Raw genomic sequence first — 23,705 nt, 5'->3', positions numbered from 1 at the left:
TCCTCCTTCGATGCCGTCTTTATCTCGTCAAGAGAAGCGTAACGTGTACTTTCATGGGCCTCTTAAGTTTAGGGAACAAAAAAAGTCACAGATCTGGGGAATACGGTGGCTGGCGCACAAATTACGATGTGTGAGCAGGGGCGTTATCGTGGTGCAAAAGCCAATTTTTGTCTTCCACAAATCCGGGCGTTTCTGGCGGATTGCTTCGCACAAATTGCGCATAACTTGCCAATCGATATGTTTAGGTCCTCAGCAACTTCTCTAACGCTGATTCGACGATTGGCCAATACCATTTTCTCCACTTCATTAATTTTTCGTCTGTTGTTGAAGTGCTCGGGCGTCCGGCACGCTCTTCGTCGTTCACATCTTCTCGGCCTTCTGAGTACATTTTGTACCACCGATAAACAATGCTTCGGTCAAAGGTAGCTGCTCTGTATGCCACAGTCAACATTCGGAATGCATCCGCGCACTTAATTTCGTTTTTCACACAAATTTGATACAGGTTCTTGATCCATTTTTTTGAATAGGTAAAAATCGAAGACGATCCAAAACACGTGCAAGCAAAGCAGCTGCCAACAATTAAGTGAACATTCAAAATGGCCGAGCTTGTCGGCATAAAGTTAATGTAGTACCAACATAATGTAAAAAATTAAAATTCGATGAAAATTCAAAATTCGCGATGGCGCATTTTGAACACACTCGTATGTAAATTTTAAAGCAATCTGTTGAATACTTTTCTTTTAGAAGTGACAGTTTCAGAAAATGTTGATTGGAAAAATGGCTTTAAAATTTCAATTGAGGCAGACTTGTCAGGCGCCTGTTAGACAGTCAACGACACGTCGGTGACTTTGAACAAAGCTTATCGGTGGAATACTATAGTTTGCAATAGGTTTGCGGTGTTTTCAAAATGATGTTAAAAAAGTCATCATTTTTGAAGTGGATTGACATGAGAATACTGCCGTTAAGGAGTTTTTTATTTTGAACAATGTTAAATACGAAGCAATTAAGTTTTTTCACATAACGGTTATTTCAATCTGAAAACTAAAAGATATAGGGTTATATAAAAGTGATCAGGGCATTCGAAACCGGATGCCTCCTTCTTGTAAAAATCTTTTAAACGTATTCCTTGGCTTAAGAAGCGAAGATGGGCATTTGTGAACAACCACAACGACATGACAAGTTGGAGTTGCCAACACAAACAATTTTTATTGCTGCAACTATGTACACGAAGCACACACTCACACATATGTACTGGAAATGGGCAATAAAACGCCACAAAAGCAATAAAAAACAACAACACTTCTAGCATTCCACAAAGCAGACAAAAAGAGCGTTTTGAATAAAAGGAAAAGTTACTGAAAGGAACGAACTGCATGTGGAGTGGAGTCTGCAAGAGCGCCCGGCAGCGCATTAGTTTCTGCTGCATGGGGGAAATAGGCTCTGCAGTTAACGAAGACAGAGTGCGCTTGTAATGGAGTTGTAAAACTACAAAGACGGCCAGTTAACTAATGAATGTCGGACTGGCGCATAGGAGATAGCAATACGAGTTTCCTGTGTTCTGTCCGCAGTCGTCAGCTTTTAAGTGTCGGTCAGTGTTGCTTGGTTGGCTGAATTGCAATTGAGGCGCTCAGTCAGCGCTGAGTACTGTTAGACACATTGTGTCTCAGTTACAGGACAGTTACTTTGAACAAAGCTTGCGGTGGAATGGCTTCGAATTGCAAGGTTTGCGGTGGAGAGTTTTGCTCGGAATGATGTTAACTAACAAGCATCAGCTTAAGTAGTGGATGACAATGATTGCAATCTGTGTGCCACGAGTACTGACGTTTTTTAAATTCTTGTTTTATTGTCGTTGCGAAAAAATACACTATCCAAGTATTAGTCTAGAATGCAGTTGACTTAACAATCCGTGGTTCAATTAAAATCCGGTTTCAGTGCTGCTACGTAGACCCGACTAATCATAGAGAAATATGTCCACTCTTTTCTAGTCCAATGGATTCGACGTTCTAACAGATCAATTGAAAAGTCCCCGGCCTACCATAGTAAATGACTTTTTTTTGCGAAATTCGTTCTTTTTTTCATGCAACATAGTTCCCTTCAAGGGTGATACACTGAATATATCGATCCTCGAACTTTTTTATACCATTATCATGGCTCAATTCATGGATTTTTGCCATTGTTTTCACTGACTTATGACACGGTGCATTGTTTAAGTGAAACCGCACTTTCTTTTTCTCCAAATGCTGCCGTTTTTCTGCGATTTCGTCGTTCAAATAATGTAATAGTCGCTTGTGACGATCCTTTCTTTTTCAAGGTAATCAGTAATCATTAGACGCCATAACCTTGCCAGTCGCCTGTTGCGTTTTTTTTGCGCTTTGGAGCGGGCTCGTATGACTGTTGATTGGACTTCAGAGTGAAATGATGGAACCATGTTTCATCCATTGGCACATATCGACGCAAAAACTCGGATTTATTACGCTTGAACATCTCCAAACGCCACTCCGAATCATCAATCCCTCGTTGTTTTTGGTCGAAAGTGAGCTCGCGCGGCACTCACTTTCTACAGAGCTTTCTCATACTCACTATTCGTGAAAGATAAGATGTAGGCATTAAGTTGGTATCTGTAGAGTGCCTGCTATTCTGCGGTCATCCAAAGGTATTTTGAGAACTTTTCTTCGTCGGTAGCAACCTCTTTTGGGAGTCCAATGCGTTCACCGTCCTGGCTGCTCATTTCACCTTGTCTCAACTTAGCATACCAATTATCGATAGTTGATTTTCCTGATACTATGTCTTGACATTCGTTATAAAGCCAAGTTTTTACTTCAACCGTATTTTTGCTTCGAAAATAAATATTTTCTCAACACGCGAAATTCCTGTTTATCCAATTTTGACATTAACAAAATCTGCTTAACTCAAAATGGTATAATTCACAAAGATTTGCGGCTCTGAGAGCATGAGTCATTTCTACACTTCTTTATAATATAGTTTGGATCGAAGTTGCTACATAATCTTAAGTACAAGATCCTTTGTTATATGTGTATGTTCAATGTACGAAATCTTTTAGTTTCAAGAATAGTTTGTAAATGAACTTAACAATACCAAAATGCGGTTACTAGGCATCACACATCTGGTTTCACTATAACTACATATAATTTGGTTATGGTGAAAATATATGCCATCAGTCTTATATGAGTTGTGAATCCTTCTGAATTTCTGTCCTCAAAGACAGTAACATGGTTAATAACAAAACTTTGATTTTTTTTAATTTGGTTTGTTCAATTTTTTGGAATTTCAAAGAAAAATTTTACTTAACCAAATAGCTACAATTTGGTTTGTTGGCGAAGCCATTAAGCCACAAATGGGGCTCATCTGAAAAGATGATTTTTTGCGCGAAGAGATCTTAAGGTGTCCACCGGAGGACGTGAATTTACGTGATAATGTTGGACAATTTCCAAGCGTTGCACAAAAAGAGTACTTCGACGGATTGCTAGTATTATTCATACAAGTATATTACCATCCTGGAGGATGGAGGGCAGATATGAGATGCCAAGTCTTGTCATATTTAGACTCGAGCGCAGGCAAGGCGATATATTCATATATTGTTCTCCATAGTTCCCTTGGTTTGAAATAAAATATTTTAAGCCTTTGAAGTTAAATTTTCTAGCGTTTTCACTTACCTCTTAGTCTTTGTATAATACAAATTCTTAAAACTTGAATAAAAAAAGTCATTCTCATTTATTGAATTTTTTTAATTTTTTTTTTTTTTTTTTTGAACTGTTTTGTCCCTTGCCTTATATAAATATACAGATATCTGTGTGTGTAAATAGAAATTTATACTATAACTATTGTCAGCAACGCTAACATTTCATAGATTTCAATCTGCAACAAACATATTTCACATCCGCTGCATTTTGTTTTTGTGCACGCCGTAAACTTTGGACCCCAATGAGCCCTCGCTATCACAAGACAAAATCATTTAACCGCTAATTCGGTTTTATTAAATGTTTTACATGCGCTTAAAAATATATTTACAAGTCAAAAGAATGCTAGCCAAAACAAAAAACAACCGTAATGTGGCAAGTATGCGATGCGTGGCAAGATAAAAAGCTTTTTACATGCAACATTTGTTACAGTTGCAAAGGCAAACAACGCCAAGAGGGAAAACAATAACACACATAAATGTGATGGTGCTAAAAAACACAACAATAACAACAATAACAATGTGGAATGTGGCAACAACCAAAACAAAACAGTGGCAACAACATTGTTAGGTGTATTGTTAAACGAAAGGCAGCAGCAAAAACAGCAACAACGAAGTGATAACAAACGCTGGCAACAGGCGAAATGGAAAAGGGAAAACCCGTTATGCATATGTGTGCGTATGTGTGTGTGTGTTTACAGTTAAACATGGCTTACATGTAAAAGGAGTGAAAACAGTGGCAACAACAACAATTTCGTGTTACAATGTGCTATCAATAGTAATAGCAACAACACAACAAAGCCTCATATACATATGTGTGTATTTGTATTTGTATATACATTGAATATAACTGTGACAGTGGCAAGAACTTTGTGTGCATTTATGCATAGTTTATGAGTTCAGCTCCCTCCTGCTTCCTAGGCAAGTTTTATGGAAAGCATCACTCGAAATGAAGTCACAGACAGCTTGTGGCCTTTCACTGTAGGACTCTAAAGAGAAAAACATGAAAATAGAACAACAATACAACTTTGAAACGTTTTATGACAGGAACGGAAGGATGTGAGTACACAGCCTCCTCCCCCAGCAGCCTTTGTCTTCCGCCACCAATGCATCGACGCTTTTATTGTGGCAGAAATACAAAAGTGAATTCTTGAAAGCTATAAAACGCACTGTCCCAAACACACACAAAAAGGCACTTACATGCACTCACACACATACACGCACATATGAAAATCGACAACTCGCACGACTCAAGCTCGATTCGTGCTCACTTGCAGCAGTAACATTCAGAGTTGGGACAAAAAATGTCTTCTGCACAAAGTAACTGTAAAGGAGGAAATGCCAACAAAGCCAGCTAAAGCAATGAAATGGCGAAAGAATTGAAGAAACTTCATATTTGCCTTCATAAAAATGTTGCAAATCGTCGAAATGCTGTTGTCGTGCGCATTTCTTTGAGTGTTCTCGCCCACTTCACCTTAAGCCATCGCCATCACATGCGCGCCTTGGCCGTGGAGTGGCAAGTGAAGTGGTTCGCAAATGTATAACCCTCTCGTATTTGTAGAGAATTCGAAGACTCGAAGCATAAACTATAAAAGACTTGTTGAAAAAGCGTTTGAAGTGGGCGAAAATAGCAGAAATTGAAAGTAGCAGCGCAGCAAAATGACTGAGGAGCAGCGGCATACATAAAATACACTTGAAAAGATTAGAGCAATGCAAATATCCATAAATGTGGCAATGTCGTACCGTGTAGTAAAATATTTTGGTCACTAATGAGACTTTCATAACGAAAATCATTTCAAAATCGTGGAAAATCAAATACTCGTAGAAAAGTGCCGCGTTAACTGGAACCCGTACGCCAGCAGACATACTTTGCACCTTTCTGAAACAAGTTATGTTGGTATTTACAATTGGCTTCTCACCGATTTACCACTGTACCTTGAAGGAATGTCGAAAAACTAGTGAAAAAGCACCAGATCCTGTGAAAATTACATAGAAAAAGAAAATAAGCCGAGATGTTTCGGTTTATTTTAACGAAAATTCTAAACCGTCGTAAGCATGACATAAAAATACTTATTCTGTGGGTTATTATGTCTTGAATTGTTATTAATATGCAGTGCAGCGGGTCATCCTGTCATTAAATACCGATAAGCTAGCGATAGTTTAGTAAAGCACCGTTAAAGAAGTTTTTTTTTCTTCTACGAACTCGATTTTTTTTGTACCAAGAAACCCTCATACCAAGTTTCATCACGATATCTCAATTTTTACTCAAGTTACAGCTTGCAAGGACGGACGGACAGACAGACAGTCAACCGGATTTCAACTTTTTTCATCACCCTGATCATTTATATATATGTAACCCTATATCTATCTCGATTAGTTTCACTTGATACGTACAACCGTTAGATGAACAAAACTATAATACTCTGTAGCAAATGATTACAAGAGTATAAAAAAATCATAAGTCAAGGAAACTGTGTAAACTGCATAGATAAGCTTACAGTTGAAATATTTTTTTAATAAAGGCTCCCACCTATTTAACCATTTTAATTCAAGTTAGAAAGTCATAAATTATATAAGTAACAAAATAAAAGTGTAAAAGTAACAGTGGCAAATAATATTCAAGAGTTGCCACCTTTTTACAATCTTAAACAAATTAATTCAGTAAAATATATAAAAGTTGCAAAATCTTCAAATTAGCTAACAGTTGACAAAAATTTATAATGAAGGTTGCCACCTGCTTAAAAATTTATTTCAAATTAATAAGTCATAAATTACATAAGTATCTAAATAAAAGTGTAACTGTAACAGTGACAAATATTTTCCGAAAAAGTTGCCACCTTTTTACAATTTTAAACAAATTAGTTCAGTAAAAAATATAAATGTTGCAAAATCTTCAAATTAGCTAACAGTTGTAAAAATTTATAATAAAGGTTGCCACCTGCTTAAAAATTTAATTCAAATTAATAAGTCATGAATTACATAAGTATCTAAATAAAAGTGTAACAGTAACAGTGGCAAATATTAATATCAAGAGTTGCCACCTTTTTACAATATTAAACAAATTAGTTCAGTAAAAAATATAAATTTTACGAAATATATAAAAAAGTTAAGCGGCTTAAGACTTATATATGAAAATAAACGTAAACAAGGCTGCCACTTATATAAAATTTTGTTAAGGAAATAAATCATATAAAAATCACTAAAATGCAAATATCATACTCAAAGGTTTCAAAAGCCATATCTTTTTTCGAGGAGAGCTGCCACTTCTTTGAAAAACTCTGTTTTAATGGTAATGGGGTGAAATAACAAAAAAGTTTGTAGTATGTCAAAAACATGTTGCTTCGGTGTATTTTCCAGTTTTCCGATTATATTTTCCTTATTATTATCTTGGTGATCTCAGTTTTTACTGAGAAAAGCTTAACTTTTATTTGCACTCACGCTCACGCTTTTATTCGTCTAATAAATTTTAGTCTTCATAACAGAATTTGTGGTAACCCTATTTCGCTTTAATGCTTACATAAACACACACTTACATAGTATATAAAAGTAGCATTTTTATATTTCTGATGAGAAAATCATAATATTATGCTATTTATGCTTATATTTTCCACCAGCCGAAGGTAAAAAAATCACTTCCCCCCGCCATCATAGAAATAGCGAAAGCTAGTGGAAAAACCACTCGCACTTACCGACATATTAACTGTCTGCTCTGAGCGCCGGCATAAATCCAACACGATTTATTATGGCCAACCAAAAGCAATCGGCTAAGCCCGCCGTTGAATAGGCGATTGGCAGACGGTTAAGTATAACTGGACAGCCATTTCGATGGCTGTGAGCGGCAGACATGCCAAACACACACACACACCTAAATACCTTATATACATAAGTGTGTATGCAATAAAGAAATATTATGAAACGACCTCGCCCGCTCCACGCCCCACTTCACCATGGTTTAGTTGTTATTGAATGTCTCCTGCTTAAGCACTTGCCAAAAATGTATTTATGGCGAAATTGCTGCACTTCGACTGCCCGAGGGCCGAAACACACACACACATTCGTGCATATATTTACAGTTATTTGTGTGCACAACAACAACGGCTACTATTTATTTGTAACGAACGCGCGCTGCCACAAAGTAGCAATTTCCTTCCATGCAACACACAAACAAGCGAACATAACGCGCACACACACACACACCAATACATGTCGGTGAAATATAATATACATACATATGTACATTGGATTTGGAGCAATCTCGGGCCTTCAGTGAACATTTTCGCCACTCAAAGCATGCCTAAGTGGATATGCCACGCCCCCTCCCCCTTTTGTGCCCCCTTTTTCACTGGGCTCGCCACATTTACGTTGAGCTTTTCGGTTTCGGTCATTTCGATTGTATATTGATGTTTGAAGGGCGAAGCTGGCCGTTAAGGTCAAGAATTATGAGCTCAAAAAGGCCAATGAAAAGTGTTTCTTGCCAAAGAAAATAGTGAAATAGACTGAAAATGTACTTAGTAACGGTGAATGCTGAGCGTGTGCCTGTAGTGGTGCAATACTTTGACTGTGCAGCTGTAATGGCATTAAATGTGGACCCGAAGGCTTTACATAATTTATTTTTATGTGTGTGTGTGTGTGTGTCGGTGCGTGTATATTTCAAAGGAAGAGAGGAATGAAGAGCGCAAATTAAATTAAAAGTTTCACAAAGAAATTCTATTTATGCCGCTTAGACTGTATTAAATGTACACTTATTTTTAGTGTTGTATAAATGGTAACATTCTGCAACAATAACGGTGTTTAAAGAGAAGTTTTTGATTTATTTTGTATACAATACTAAGTTTAACATTCGTGGCAGACAAATTTTCATAGAGATTTGTAGAAAGTTAGCTATTAAAATACGGTATACTGGCCTGTTCAACAATTATTTTATATAGTGAACCCTGTTTCAGCAACTAAAATTTACTTAAAATGTTAAATAATTTTCTTATTTCAATAATTAGTATTTTTTCTCATATCTCAAGACTTATTTTAATCTTTTAGTAGAAAAATACACCCATATTGTGGCATTTTCCACACTTAAGCGAAACCTTTAATGAAAATGTAGCCTACATTTTAGCGCGCAATAGAAAATAAAATTGTTTAGAACAGACAAGATTATTATTGTAATTCTGTTGGCCTAAGGATATGCGAATTTCTTTTAGACGTCATGAATATTTTCCAGAGAGTGATGTCCATTTTTGTACGTAAACAAACCTATCTGGTTATTTATACCCGAAAATTGTAAAAAAATAATAAAAATATCTTGAGAAGGACTTGCATGTAAGCTTTTCTACCAGCTCAAAATATATAAATTGCAGATTGATACATATTTAAGCATAGCAACTAACTTTGAGAACCGAAACTAAGTATTGTAATATTTTCATGCACCTTTAAGCAGCGATTGGTTGCTCTTTCGGCTTAATATTGACGATGCAAGTAAAAGTATCTCTTTGGATGCCTTATATAAAATATAGGCTTTCAACAACGTCTCACTAAATGAAGTTGGATAATAAGAAAGTTAAACTTTTCCGTCTAACAATTTTTGAATACGTATTAGAAGACCCCCAATGCAAGTAATTGTCCTGCCATAAGTTCTGTTACAAGTTCAGGCCGTTATAAAAATAAAACAAATAAATATCACTTTTTTTTAATTATGTTAATTTTACTTAATAACTTACATATTAAGCGAACGAGGTACAAAAGTTTATTCGAAATGGTTACCCTTTGTTTTCACCCAAGCACTCAAAGGTTCAGATATTGATCAATAGCAGCACCCACAGTGCTACGAGGGCTGCTATATATATTTCTGGCCTAATAATGAAAATAGGAATATTTATCAACGAAAATGGTTTTATTGTTTTTCAAAATATTCTCCATCAAGATTTATACACTTTTGCATGCGCTCAAACCAATTTTCGAAGCACTTTTTCCACTCCGATTGAGACACCTCCAAAACATGGTTTTTGAGTGCTTCAACAGCATCTTCTGGCGACGAAAATCGTTGACCACGCATTATTTTCTTGATGTGTGGGAATAAAAAGAAGTCATTGGGTGCCAAGTCAGGGCTGTACGGCGAATGACCCATCAATTCGAGGTTTTGGCCGGTCAAAAAGGCGCTGGTTTGAGCCGATGTGTGGGAGCTCGCATTGTCATGGTGCACAATGATTCGTCTTCTCTTGTTCGTTTTTCGAATTTCTCCGAAGACTTCAGGCAAACAAATGGTGGTGTACCACTCAGAATTGACCGTCCTACGTTGCTCAAGCGGAACAGTCGCCACATGACCAGTTTTGCCGAAGAAACAGGCGACCATTTGCTTCGAAGTGCTTCTTCCACGAACAACTTTCGTTGGATTTGGCTCGTCTTGGAAGACCAACACGGTCGATTGCTGTTTTGTTTCGGGCTCATACGCATAGATCCATGATTCGTCACCTGTGACGATCTTATAAACGTCTTTTGAAGCACCGCGATCGTATTTTTTTCAGCATTTCTTTACACCAATCCACACGAGCCTTTTTTTGAGCGATTGTCAAATTGTGCGGGATCCAACGAGAACAAACCTTTTTTACGGCCAGGTGTTCATGCAATATCGAATGTATGCTGGTGGGAGAAATGCATAGGCATGCCTCTATCTGAAGGTATGTTACATGACGGTCTTGCATTATCAGTTCACGTACGGCATCGATGTTTTCTGGCACAACGGCTGTTTTTGGACGACCTTCACGGAATTCGTCTTTGAGCGAGCGTCGGCCACGATTGAATTCGTTGTACCAACGGAACCAAATAAACACAGTTTTTCACAGTGCTATAGGATGGTGCTTCATAGCCATACAAAGATTTTAGTTCATCGATGCACTCTTGTCGTGATAATCCACGTCGAAAGTTGTGAAAAATGATCGCACGAAAATGTTCACGAGTTAATTCCATTTTTTGGCCGAGATGAATTTTTTAATTCCCTGTAAATAAAACAATTCACGATTAAATAACAAAACGTTCTGAGTGATGTTATGCTAAAAAATGTCAAACTTTCCAATGGAAATGTCAGATTGCACCTGGCAACACTTAGTGTTGCCCTAGGTCAGAATATATATAGCAGCTTCCGTATTAATAGCGGCGAGGCAGCTCGAACCAAAGATTGTTTGAGACTCCAAATTTTTGTGTATTTAACATTCGGATCGCAAACTGTAATCGATCAAATTTGGACTTTCAGACGACAAATCATCTGCAGCTAATAAGAAATATTGCCTTTAAGCCAGGGTTAGGCAGCTTTAAGCTTGTGTGCTGGAGCAAAATACTGTTTGGAAGATCCAATACTTTCTTTCAAAGAGAGTGTTGCTTAACTCTATCACCACACCTTCTAAAAAACATCTTGCTGATGCACTTCTGCTCCATTTTTAACCACTTTTTACTAGTACATTACATCAGCTGAATGGCACTTGGAATAACAATTCTTGCGTGCTTGGAAGTTTTTGCGCAGATTTTGTCGTTTTGCTTATAAAAATCTTCTTCAACAGTGAAATTTGTTTCACTTCTAAAAAGATTACATTCATGGCCGTTAACCGCGTGCCACTGAAGAAGCCGCTTGCACATATTGAGCTTCATTTGCTTCGACCACTCTGTCAGAAGATGACCAGTTGACACAATCTAAAATAAGACATTGACATTGGTCCAGTTCGGACTACGCGAGACCCAATTATTAAGTTTTCTGAGAAGCTCATAATTTGATTGCCTTCATTATACATTTTGTAACAGAATTTATAGCAAGACTAAGTATAATACGAGTTGTAATTAAGTATACTGAATTGACAAACTACAATTAAAAATGTAGCATGGATTTGCATAAATTTTAGAACTTAGCAGAAAGGAACGTATTCGAAAACCCGTATTCCGTACCCAGGTGTTCAGTAGGAAACATGAAATAAAATGAATAAATAGTCGGTTATCATGGCGCGATAACGGTCGCCATTGCCGGTTACGTTCTCACCGGCATCATTTTTGAAGAAATATTGGTCGATGGTCCCACCGTCCCACAAACTACACCAAACTGTTGTTTTTTCTGCTTGAAATAGCAGCTCTATAATCTTTTCAGGTTGTTCTTCATCCCCAAATGGGCCTCATCCCTGAATTCGGATCTTCTTGGAAATTTTCAGAAGCCCATAATGCGAAGCGATGTCGCTTGGGAAGGTCGAGCAGCTTTTAATTTACGATTTCGATGTAAAATGCGGCAAGTCGGTCCTTAAGTCAGACCGAGTTGCTGACAACGGCGACGTATCGGCTCTCCACGGTCTTCGTATATACTCTCAGCTACTGCTGCTATATTTTCTTCACTGCGGGCACTGCGGTCATATATGTATTATCTAATAACGACTGCTCTCAAGTTGAGTGATGGTGTTGCGAATGGCACGTTGAATAGACCGATTATGTTAACCATAAGTTGAGCGAAGCGTGCAAAAAATAGTCTTTACAAAATGTGAATTTTGGTAATAAACTTGAACGATTTAAAAACCTTGTTCCTTGTAATTCTCTCCATGATGTAATGCCAAACAATGCTAAACAAAAATAGGATGAGAGCTTGACAGACTAACGCGTGATCTGTCAAAAAAAGGTTTCTGGAAAAAGTACCTCTACTTGTATCACCCGTAACTTCTATGAACTAAAAATACTAAGACTTTCTAATTTAAATTTCGCTTAGGAAACCCATTCGTCGAAATATTTTTTTTCTAGTTTGGTATGACTCTCAGTGATATATATATGAAATGTCACATCAAAATAATCATTAGTGTTTAGTCTACGCTTATCTTTTTTGAAGTACATAAAGTGCATTTGGGTGATGAGTAAAATTATTGAACAAAGCAGTTACATTAAATTTTGTGAGCGGAATCAAATTTCGGCTCCCGAAACTTTCAGAATGTTGGAAAAGGTCTTCGGTGATAATTGTTTGTCGCGAGCAAGGGTTTTTGATTGGTACAAATTATTGAAAGAAGGTCGAGAACGCATTAACGACGAACCACGTCCAGGACACCCATCAACAGCAACTGATCAACATGCCAACAAAATAATAGATTTTGTCTTTGATAATTGACGATTAACAGTCAGAGATCTTACTGGCATCATTGGACTATCGAAAATCACTAATTTTTTTGTTGAAAAACAGCGTCTCGTTAACTTCTGTGAAACAATGCTTTCCGACTACCAAGATGCCATGAAACGTATTATTACTGTCGATGGGACTTGGTTCAATTGCGATCCGGAAACATACGATCAATTGGCCGAAAAAAACACGTAAAAGCAGGTCAAACGTCAAAGTTAAGCTCACAGTTTTCTTTGATTATCGTGGTGTGGTGCATTATGAATTCCTTCCGCCGGGCCAAACTGTCAAGAAGGAATACTACTTGAGCGCTATGTGTCGTTTGCGTGAAGCTATTCGTAAAAAGAGAACGGAATTATGGGCCAACAACTTTTGGTTTTTGCACCACGATAATGCACAGTCGCACTGCATTGATTGTTCGTAATTTTTTCGCCAAATTTTCAACAAATATCGTTGTGCAACCACCGTATTCGCCTGATTAGGTTGCGTATGACTTCTGGTTATTCAGCAAACTCAAACGACTACTCCGGGAAACCGTTTTGAGTCAATTAAAGATATTAAGCGTGAATCGCTAACATGTAAGTGTACTGAGACCTAGGAGGATTACTTTAAGGGAGACGATATAAATTTTGAAGAATAAGTTAATAATTTTAAAATTTTGAACAAAGTCTTACTATTTCTTGCTCATTGTAGTATGCACACAATTTTAATAATATTTGCTATTTAAGCAGTAAAGCTTTAATAACTATTAGCAACGACAATGGATCATTGCTTGCCACTAAAATTACTATCAAACCATGCATTGATGTTTTGCAGAAGAAAGTGCTACTTGAGTCACTTGCCAAATGATAAAATGCTTAAGAATTATATTATGTAATATCTAGTAGTATACTTTGAATTTAATTCTGAATATTTGTTCTTCTTCTTCTTTTTAGGTAAGTGCTATTTCGTATTCAATTACCACTACAACAAGGAAGACTAAAGTGAGTTGCATTTACATAACTTTCGTGAAAGCTAATTACTTAACAAGTTTTGAAGAAATTGAAGTAATTTGGCTAAAGTATTTATATAATTTTACAGCAATGTATTTATTAATCTTCAAAATTGTTTGTTTACTGCTTAACTTCTAAACTGACTTAAGTATGTGATGGTTCATTCAATGACTTAAAGCTTTTATTGACACAGAGAGGAAGGAAGAGAAAGAGTTGAAGAACAGGAAAGCAATTATTTATATAACTTTAATTGGAATTTATGTGAAATGAATGAATAAGTGAATGTTTTGTGCGTGTGTGTGTTTGTGTATACATGAATGTATGAATATTACAGTGAAGTATAGATTATACAGCTAGAACTCAAAATATATTTATGTTAAGGCAAGTTTAGCTGTTATGTCAACAAGGTCAAGGCTTTAGAATTTACTAATCTATTTCCTAAAGTATCAAAAGCTATTACATAAATACTATTTATAAATGAAAGAAGAAGCTATAAATGGCTGCCAAAAGTTTTGAAGCCCATGTTGCTTCAAATAAATCTGTAGAATGTCTCTTAAAATACCAAATTTTCGCAATATCTTGACCAAAAATATTATACAAATAATTAAATAAATATTTTTACTACGCATCCTAACCTACAAAGCATTACAACCTAGTACCACCACAGCTAGTATATTAAACATTTTCTCTATAAGACCAACTATAATTCTTACCGTCGAGTTTTTGCTATAACAGTAAACTTTGTGTGATCTCCTCCAAAAAAAAAAAAAAAAAAAAAAAACAATTTCGGCACAAAAACAAATACAAAATATCAATGGCGCATTCCAAATGTGTGGCAACAATGCCGATTTGCTTTATGCGCCGCAAAGTATGCTTGCTGCAAACGCATTAAAGCCGAAACGGCCACCGCGATATAGAGTTGCGCTGTTAGCCACTTAACCTCTGACCTGCATTGCAAATCTAGCCAACTTAATGCACAAGTAAAGCACATTTGTTGTTTGTGGGTTGCACAAAAGACCACACAAAGGCGTTTTATTGGCAGGCAATCGCGCATTAAGTGTGCAACATTTTGTTGCTGCTCGTTGCGCGGCAAGATGAATAGGCCTTTTGTGGATTATAGGAAATAAAATAAAATAGAAAAGCAGAAAATAGCAAGCACTTATCAGTGCGCACAATGCTATTAACCGTTATGCTCTGTGATTTTTTTGTAGTTTTCTTTCATTTTTTTTTTTTCATTTTTTATACCCGCAAAACTTCATCGAGCATGCATTCTGCATTCTGCGTGCACCCAGTTTCGCACTCGCTTGGTTCTCTTTGCCACTTATTTTCCGTTTCATTTTATTCGCTATTTTCTTCATTTTATTTGTTGTATTTATATTTCCTTTCTTGTGTGCGCCATTTTGCCCAAAGGCAATGTGTTTGTTATTTTATATTTCAAATCTATTTGCTTTGCCCCTCGCAACGCCTTGCACTTCCTTTGTGGCATTTACCTGCATTTTTTATGTGGCTCTCGAGACGTTCATTGTTGCAACCGTGTTAGTGCATTCTTTGTGTTGGCGGCATAACTTTCCACAATAACGCGCATTTCATTCTTTGTTACATAATTACCGTTAGTTGTATTAGTTTGCCGTAGCAAATGCCTTCCATTGTCAACAAGCAATTTCTGAGCCCTCTTACTCACTAGCATAGACCGATGTGCATGCCATGAGCTTTGAGCGCCCCCATTTTGTTTAACTCTTTCTTCTTACTTCTTCTTCACTCTCTTACAAAAGGCTTTATATAAATAGCACGAAGTTAGTTTTATATGATTTGATTAGCTTTTCTTGTAAAAATATAAATATAATCGGTTAGTTAACCGGTGTTTTTAAAAAAACGTTTTTTTTTTGTATAAGAGAATGATGTAAGAATACCCAATCCTAACCTAAAATCAACATATATGAGATTCTGTGAGCTAAGCGCCGAAACTGCAGAGTACACACTTCTGGATTTCCTCGCAATGGTAGGAAGAAGCAGTTAGGCCATCGTGCAAGTAAATCCGGTGAAAAAACACATTACAACCATTAAACTAGGAGCTAAGCCTCTGTGATTCGACTGTGTTAAACGAAGTATTGTCATAACAGGTGTATGCATTACTCTTAGAATTATCAACGACATCAGAAACAACTGAGATAGGTGCTCAGCAGAGTTTCACCCGAAGACTACACTCAAGACCACCATGAAATTCACTTTCAATCCACTTCTTCTCACGAAGATACCCGTATTTCAGTTCGTAGATTTCTCATTAAAAAATGTATTAGGGTCAGACTAAATGCAAATAGAATAGCGGGACGTTGTTGTAGAAGCTTTTTTATGTATATTCTGATAAAATGTGCTAAAAGAAGAGATCTATTTTGAGCTAGTATATTTTTCAAACATCTAGCGAACTAGCCTTACATGTATTCTTACTTCTTGTTGCTGTTAATTGTTGTTGTTGTTGCAGAAACAGAATATATTGCACAAATTACTTGGTTCAACAGTCAAAGGAGCAAAAATTTATTCGAAAATTATTCCTCTTCCGCTTCAATTTATTTAACTTTGCAGAAATTCTCTTCCTTATCCTTAGAAAAAGCACAAAGAGTGCGCGGTAAGAGATTTAGAAAGGAGGCCAATGCGCTGTAGAGCTTGACGGTGGGAGACGGGGGCACGTCTTGTGATTTTAATTAAATGTCGCGTTGTCAACGCCAACAAATGAATTACGAAATCTAAAAGGTACACAGAAATCACATAAAAACAATAACAACAACAACAACAACTACAACTGTCACGTAAGCAAACCGCATATCGCCAACAATAAATATTCGCAGCACCAACAATCGGTCTAAGCAATGAAAATCCTCTAAATAATGCTTTGTTGCAACTGTGCAAACCGAACGCTGCTCCTCTGCACGGCATTGTGGCATGTTGCAGCAGCATTGTGTCGAAAGAGTTTTTGTGTTGGTTGTTTGTACGCTTTTGGCAGCGTTGCATGCAACACTCGTGCATTGCGCAATATTTGCTGCCAATATGTGGCAACATATTTGCTGATATCATTGTTGCCACACGCAAATATTTGTTTACAATTTGCGAAAAGAACAATAAAAGGCAGGCAAACAACAAATAAAAGCGTAAAATTTTGCCAGAAACGCAATGAAGAAATTTTTATTGTTGCGCCTGTAAGCCCTTGCAACAGCCCGCGCTGCTGCCACCGATCTTCGCAAATGTTTGCTGTGAGTTGCACAAATTGCGGTGACATCTGTGGTTGCGTTTAAATGGTCAACGAAAACAATGGCTGCTGTGTTGACAACTCGGCGCCACGCATGCAACAGCAACAACAACAACGGTGGCAATTGTGTTATACATAGCAAATGCACAGCAACATTAGCCATTTTGCAGGCAGCCACACAAACGACAGCTATGAATGGTGGCACAGCTGCTGCAGCCACTGCTGTTGCACGAACGCTTGCTTGCTTGCCGCTACCAGTAATAGCCACGACAACATTTTTGTTTTATAATTTTATTCCAAGCGAAGGCGTAAAGTGCTTTACTGCCTTTCCAGCAGCACACAAGCCGTCCTTGCCACAACAATTTGCAGCCAGTTAGCCGCTTGTGTCTGCCCCCGCCGTCAGCGGAGTCGGCTAGCCGCCGGTCTCGCCGCATTATTGGTCAGTGGATGCAGTTTATTTGTTGCTTTATCACCGTATTTACTTTCAACTGCAAATGTATGTGTGTGCATGCGTATGTACTTGTGCTGATGGCAATCATCTGATTTCCCAAGCGACAAATACAAATTATTTCTGTGCAGCATTCAATACAATTGTATTGTTTTTGTTGTTGTTGTTGTTGTTTTTTCATTCACTCTTTCACATGCGTTCCCATGCATATACACAAATGCTGACATATGCCTTTACTCTCCTGCAGTCGCTTAACCAGCCGTGTCGAATACAATGTACGCCCTGGCGTATACGCAACCTTTGTTATTTGCCTGCCGTAGGTGCACTTTCAGCTTTTGCAACTGCTGTTGACAAAGTGACCAATAATAAAAGTTCATAAATCATATTTGTTATTGATTTACAGTATTTGCAGTTGGTCGTTTTTAACCAAACTTATTTGTCCATTTAATAATTGCCGGAATGCGTTGCCATTGAAGTTGACAAAGCCGTTGCTGACCAGCCAAAGTGGTATGGCTGCATAATTGAGCTTACGAGCGATTGTTTGGCTATTTATGGGGCACAAATAGGGATCATTTGGCTGAGCTTTGCACTTTTTGCTTTGATATATTCTTAATTGCTCTGTGTTGCTCTCACTTATAAAACAAAACACCGATTCACAGGCCAAATTAGTGGGTGACATTTTTCTGCGAATAAGTTATCACATCTGCTTTGTTGTTCAATTTCATGCATTCCGCTATTCTTTTATACTCTTAATTTGCATCACAAGCTCATCGCAACTGCATTTCTCGTTGTTTTTCAACTATCATTCCTTGCAAATGTTGCTTGCCTATAAAATTCTATTTAAATACTTTTCCGAAAACAGTTTAAAAGGCAGTAATTAATGCGATAGCAAAAGCAAAATTTATTTTTATTTAAATATGTTTTTATATTTGTATAATGAAAAATGTGTATAGGAATTTGGTACAATAATATTATAATAAAAATAGTTTTTATATTTTTTAAGCAAACAAACAGTAAATATTACAACAAAATACCGGCTACTGGCCCAGCGGAGATAATTCCAAAAACTCGTTCTATATGAAACAAGGTAAAGCCGCGATCTTAGTTCAGACAAGTCTTTATAATAAAAAAGCTTGAAGCTGGCAAACTACATTTCTTTAATATTCAGCGCGTTTCCTCTGAGACCCTGAAATGTACTTTTCGTAAGAAAATTGGTTTGTTGAAAACCCTATACTTAGCTTAGCCGCTCAATAAAGTTTATGCTGTAGAAACTGTGGAAGGCTCAAGCTCGATTTACATTTTACATAAATATTATTCTTCAATAAGAATCGAAGATGTCTTGCAACATGTTGGTGCCTACATTTGTTGACCGCAGTAAGTAAGAAAAACGGGATAAAATTTCTATCTAGGTTACCGTTGGTTCCAAAACGGGCAGGACTCTCCTTACGGTATCACCTTAGTTGATCATATTTAATAAGAAAACGGGTCACCAAAGCGATATTGCAAAAACACTGTACTAAAGACCAATATGTTGCGATATCGATTATTTGCCGATACTTTCAATATTGATCGCTTGATTTTAAGAAGGATCAGCAAAAACATTATAAGTAGCTTTACCCTAAACTAAATTTCTCAAATCAATTCATAAACTTTTTTATACCGCTCTTTATTGAAGTAAAAAATTACAGCGGCTACTGAGAAGTATGGACTCCGACTTCTAGCCACTCTACGTCAGTAATGCTCGCAGTTGTATTGTAAATTTAGAACAGTCCCATTATCAGAGATTTTGCTTTTTCGTTTCGTGAATCTCAAGTGCTCACTTTCCATCAATCAGCTTTTTCTTTAACGACATTAACGGCTTCACTAAATGACTTTTTATATTATATACAGCCAAATAGATGATTACTTAGATAACTGGCAACTTCGGCGGTTTGAGCCTGCCACAAATTTGTTGTATCGGTTAATACACATTCAGGTTATATCACCGATTCATCGAAAGTATGACTGCGAAGACGGTTCACGCTTTTGCAAAAACCATACAATTCTTATCAAAAACAAAGTGGTTTCAAAATATTATATTTCTTACATTTTTTTCATAATTTTTTTTTTACGTTTCAAAATTTATTCAGAATTTTCTACGGAATCGTATTGAGTTGATAAAATTTGCGATTAATTCGAAAACTTCGTGCGAAAAGGTAGTCAAGTTGTATTAATAAATCTTTGACAGTTTTACTTTTCGAAATATGATTTTAAAAACGCTTGCTCATTAAATATATATAAAATTATGTAATTAATATTCCGTTAGAGTTTATAAACAAAAAGTATGTTTGGAGATGCGGGGCATCGATCCCCGTACCTCTCACATGCTAAGCGAGCGCTCTACCATCTGAGCTACATCCCCGTTATGATTTCAACAAACTGTTTTAACGGTATTTTCGTAAACAAATGAACCAAATCCTCAAAACTACCGCAAATACCAAGTCATATACCGTTACTTATGTGCATTGTTATTGTGCGCTTAATTAAAATGCAAGCAATGCAATCGGCAAGTTTTCGTCTGCCAAATAAGCGGTAAGCATGAACCAGCTTACACACATATATGTATATATAAACATATACAGTTATGGATATATATGTGACCTGGTCTACGGAAAGGGGGCTTAGGTGTCAAAAAATCAATTTTCACTTTTTAGTTGATTCGGATGGAAGATGAGATGCTTTTTCACGTGATAGAATCCAAAAAGTCATAACTTGTTTCGCACGTTAGCTCCCTTTTCGTAGAACAGGTCACATATATTGTTTATAATATGTATATTTATCTTCTTTTCAACAATACCATACATTTTTTGCTGTATTTACTAATGTTATTTTGTTGCGTTTTCTATGCATTCACCCACTGTGTCCAATTTGTTGATAGAAATGTTGCTCAACATGTGCGGCGGGCTCTTTTTTTATTATTTGTGGCTAGCGAGTATAAGAGATAGCAAAAACTGATTTTGGGTTTGTGTCTGGGCTGATAATAGTCTGGAGCGAAACCAGTAAGTGACTAAATCAATTGTGATGTTTTGAGGTGAGATTTGTATTTGTAATTGTGGTGAAAACTATTAGAAAGCAGACAAGCAAGTAATTTTCATGGTAGATAGTTCTTTATTATCTAAAGTAGCTATCATATCTGTATATGCATATATGTATGTATGAGTAGTATACACAGTGCTTGTTCATAACATAATATTTGGTCGAAATATGAACTTTTGAAACAGTATTACTAAAAGAGAAGAAGAAAAGTATTATTAAAAGAAAGCATCCTTAAATTATTTATGGCGTCTTCTTCTTCTTCTTAATTGGCGTAGACACCGCTTACGCGATTATAGCCGATTTAACAACAGCGCGCCAGTCGTCTCTTCTTTTCGCTACGTGGCGCCAATTGGATATTCCAAGCGAAGCCAGGTCCTTCTCCACTTGGTCCTTCCAACGGAGTGGAGGTCTTCCTCTTCCAATTCATTGTCAGTGCGGATTCCAATTCATAATTTCCAAAAAAAATTCGTAAAATTTTGTTTCAAATCGAACAGAACATTAAAAAGAATTAGAAGAATTCTTCGATAGAAGTGTCGGAATTCTCATAGAGTTGGTTATATTTATAACTAATACATCGAAAATTTTCTGCTTTGGTAATATTTAGCCCAAGAGTCTTTCTACCCCCAAAAATAGAAGACAAAAATTAGAAATCTGCATTTTGACAAAAATTTCTTTATAACTTTATATTTTTCCAATATTTTACACTTAAAAAAATTAATGAATTGCAAAATGTCGGATTTAATATCATCTTAATTTCCTCAGTATACTCAATTATTTCGAACCAAAATTTTTCATGAAAATATTTTCGGAAAAGCTTATACTAATTAACAAGCAATTAATACTTTCAGCTATTAGTTATTTTAACTACCGTCGAAAGATAAAAATTAGTAAAGTAAAATTTGTTTAACCGAAAAAATCTCTAAGGTACTTACTTGTAACAGTTCTAAAATTAAAAAAAAATTATAAGTAATAGTTTTAAAAAACTTCAATCAAAAAATTGCATTGCTTCTCAAAATAATATAAGGTTGTCAAAAAAGTCTTGCGGTATTTTCGGTAGTTGGCGCTGAAAGCGCGTAGTTCTAGTTTTATTCGTCGCATCGGGTCATACTATTCCTTTTTGGAAAGCTTATTTCACGCGCTAACACGTGTTTTTGATTGTGATCGTGAGTTATAGCGTCGCAAACATGGAGCAAAATAAAGAGAAAATACGGCATATTTTACAGTACTACCACGATAAAGGCAAAAATGCATCTCAAGCCGCCAATAAAATTTGTGCAGTTTATGGACCCGATGCAGTTTCCATTTCCACCGCACAACGATGGTTTCAACGTTTTCGTTCTGGTGTAGAGGTGGTCGAAGATGCGCCACGCTCCGGAAGGCCTGTCGTCGAAAATTGCGATAAAATCGCTGAATTGGTCGAAAGAGACCGGCATAGTAGCAGTCGTAGCATCGGTCAAGAGCTGAGCATGAGTCATCAAAAATTCATTTCAATTTCAATAAAAAAAAAAATTCAACAAAAATACCGCAAGACTTTTTTGACAACCAATAATATGGTATGCTCATAAAATTCTTTAATATTTTCTTTTTACAAACCTGCATTCTTGCTTCTTGAAATCACTTAACAAGTTGACCCGGTTAATAGCAACATATGATAATATCTGCTATTAGGCGTCTGCCCCCTCTTACTTAAATCCACATGTAGCATTTGGCCGCCAAGAGGGCTCTAAGCAATTTACGGCAATTCAACCCCACAGTTATTCGTAGGCACATAAATCACTTTGAACCGCAACAACAACGATGCCCTCGCTGATATCACAGGCTAATAGCGTTGGCACGAGCTCAGCGAGGCAACAAAAAAACAATATTTGGCTGTAAACACAATTTCCACACCGAAAAGTTGCATTGCTGTAAATAAATGCAGAAAAAAATAATAAAAAAACCGTTTGCTTTGTTTTTGGCCGAAAAAGTGCGGCGCTGAAACGCTGCCAAAAAGCATTGGACACATAATCGGTTTGCCGCTTCAACGAAAAGCGAAAACCACAAACACAATGTGGACTTTGGCTGTCAAAGCTGGCGACTCGGCCAACTGATGCATGTGCCCGCTGGCCGCTCGTGTGTGCGTGGGTGTATAACGAGCATAAGTACAGTGTTGAGTTGTAAAAATGCAGTGAGACTAAATTTCGACTATTTTTATTAGACCCATTTAATTTTATTTAAAGAAAATTTCATTATTAAAAAAATAAAATGATGGAAAACTGGAAAAAAGTAATTGTTATAAATGGCAATTAAAAATAAAATCAATTTTGTTTATGAAACTGTTCTTTAATTGGTAAAATATTGCTGTAAGTAATAACTGAGGCATCGTTTTATTCAAAGACATGCTATAAAGAAGTTGTTACGATTTAGACTCCAGGTACAAGTATTTACTATTCCAGCTTACGATTTAGATTTTTAGTAATTCTACCAATTGAATAATATTTTTGGACCTCAAAGTACATATAATTTAACCGAAGATATGACATTTCATCTTATATTAAGTGCGTATGCATTTTTACTTCTCCTCACTGTACCCACTTTCGTATATTTGAGCTTATGTACGATGTTTTTTGTCAGTTCGTGCGCTGGCTGCCAATGTTGCACATACTTCGCGGCGGCGTTAACATAATTCACCACAAAGTGGCCCACACTGCTGCAGCAAACTAAAAATAGCCACAGCAACTCACTGAGAATACTAAAATAGATTGTGGGATATGACATTTTCACTTGTTGAACAGCAGTAAATTTAATAAATATGTGTAAGAAAGTACATAAGAAAAGCCTGCACAGGTGAAAGCATATAAGTGCATATATCAGAGATGATTTATAGAATACTCAGTAGCAATTTGATATAATTATAACCTAAACAAGGTACATTAATTTATATAAAAGAGAACTTCGAAGATCCTGTAAAGTTCTTGTATGGAAAACTTATCGTATTTTCGAGATATCTTCACGAAATTCTGCTTTATCCAAGCCAATGGTACCATATCCAAAAATACTGTTCAGATCGAACCACTACAGCATACATATATCACCCATTCAATCTGGCCGATCAAAGTCAGGCCAAAAATTGTTTTATACCATTTTATGGTACA

General features: G+C 36.5%; 1 protein-coding gene and 1 non-coding gene across 10 annotated transcripts in view; one reads left to right on the top strand and one right to left on the bottom strand.

The window, feature by feature from the left end:
* LOC126759481 (dystrophin, isoforms A/C/F/G/H) overlaps positions 1-23,705 on the top strand; it is a 558,659-nt gene that overhangs the window by 391,623 nt on the left and 143,331 nt on the right. The gene's annotated exons all lie outside the window — the stretch shown is intronic.
* Trnaa-agc (transfer RNA alanine (anticodon AGC)) lies at positions 19,825-19,897 on the bottom strand. Its single transcript has one exon. It is a non-coding gene; the product is annotated as a tRNA-Ala (tRNA).

Source organism: Bactrocera neohumeralis, chromosome 2 (genome assembly GCF_024586455.1).
Source record: "Bactrocera neohumeralis isolate Rockhampton chromosome 2, APGP_CSIRO_Bneo_wtdbg2-racon-allhic-juicebox.fasta_v2, whole genome shotgun sequence".
NCBI classification, from domain to species: domain Eukaryota; kingdom Metazoa; phylum Arthropoda; class Insecta; order Diptera; family Tephritidae; genus Bactrocera; species Bactrocera neohumeralis.
The sequence above is the reverse complement of the archived record's forward strand: the minus strand, read 5'-3'. Positions and strand labels throughout refer to the sequence as shown.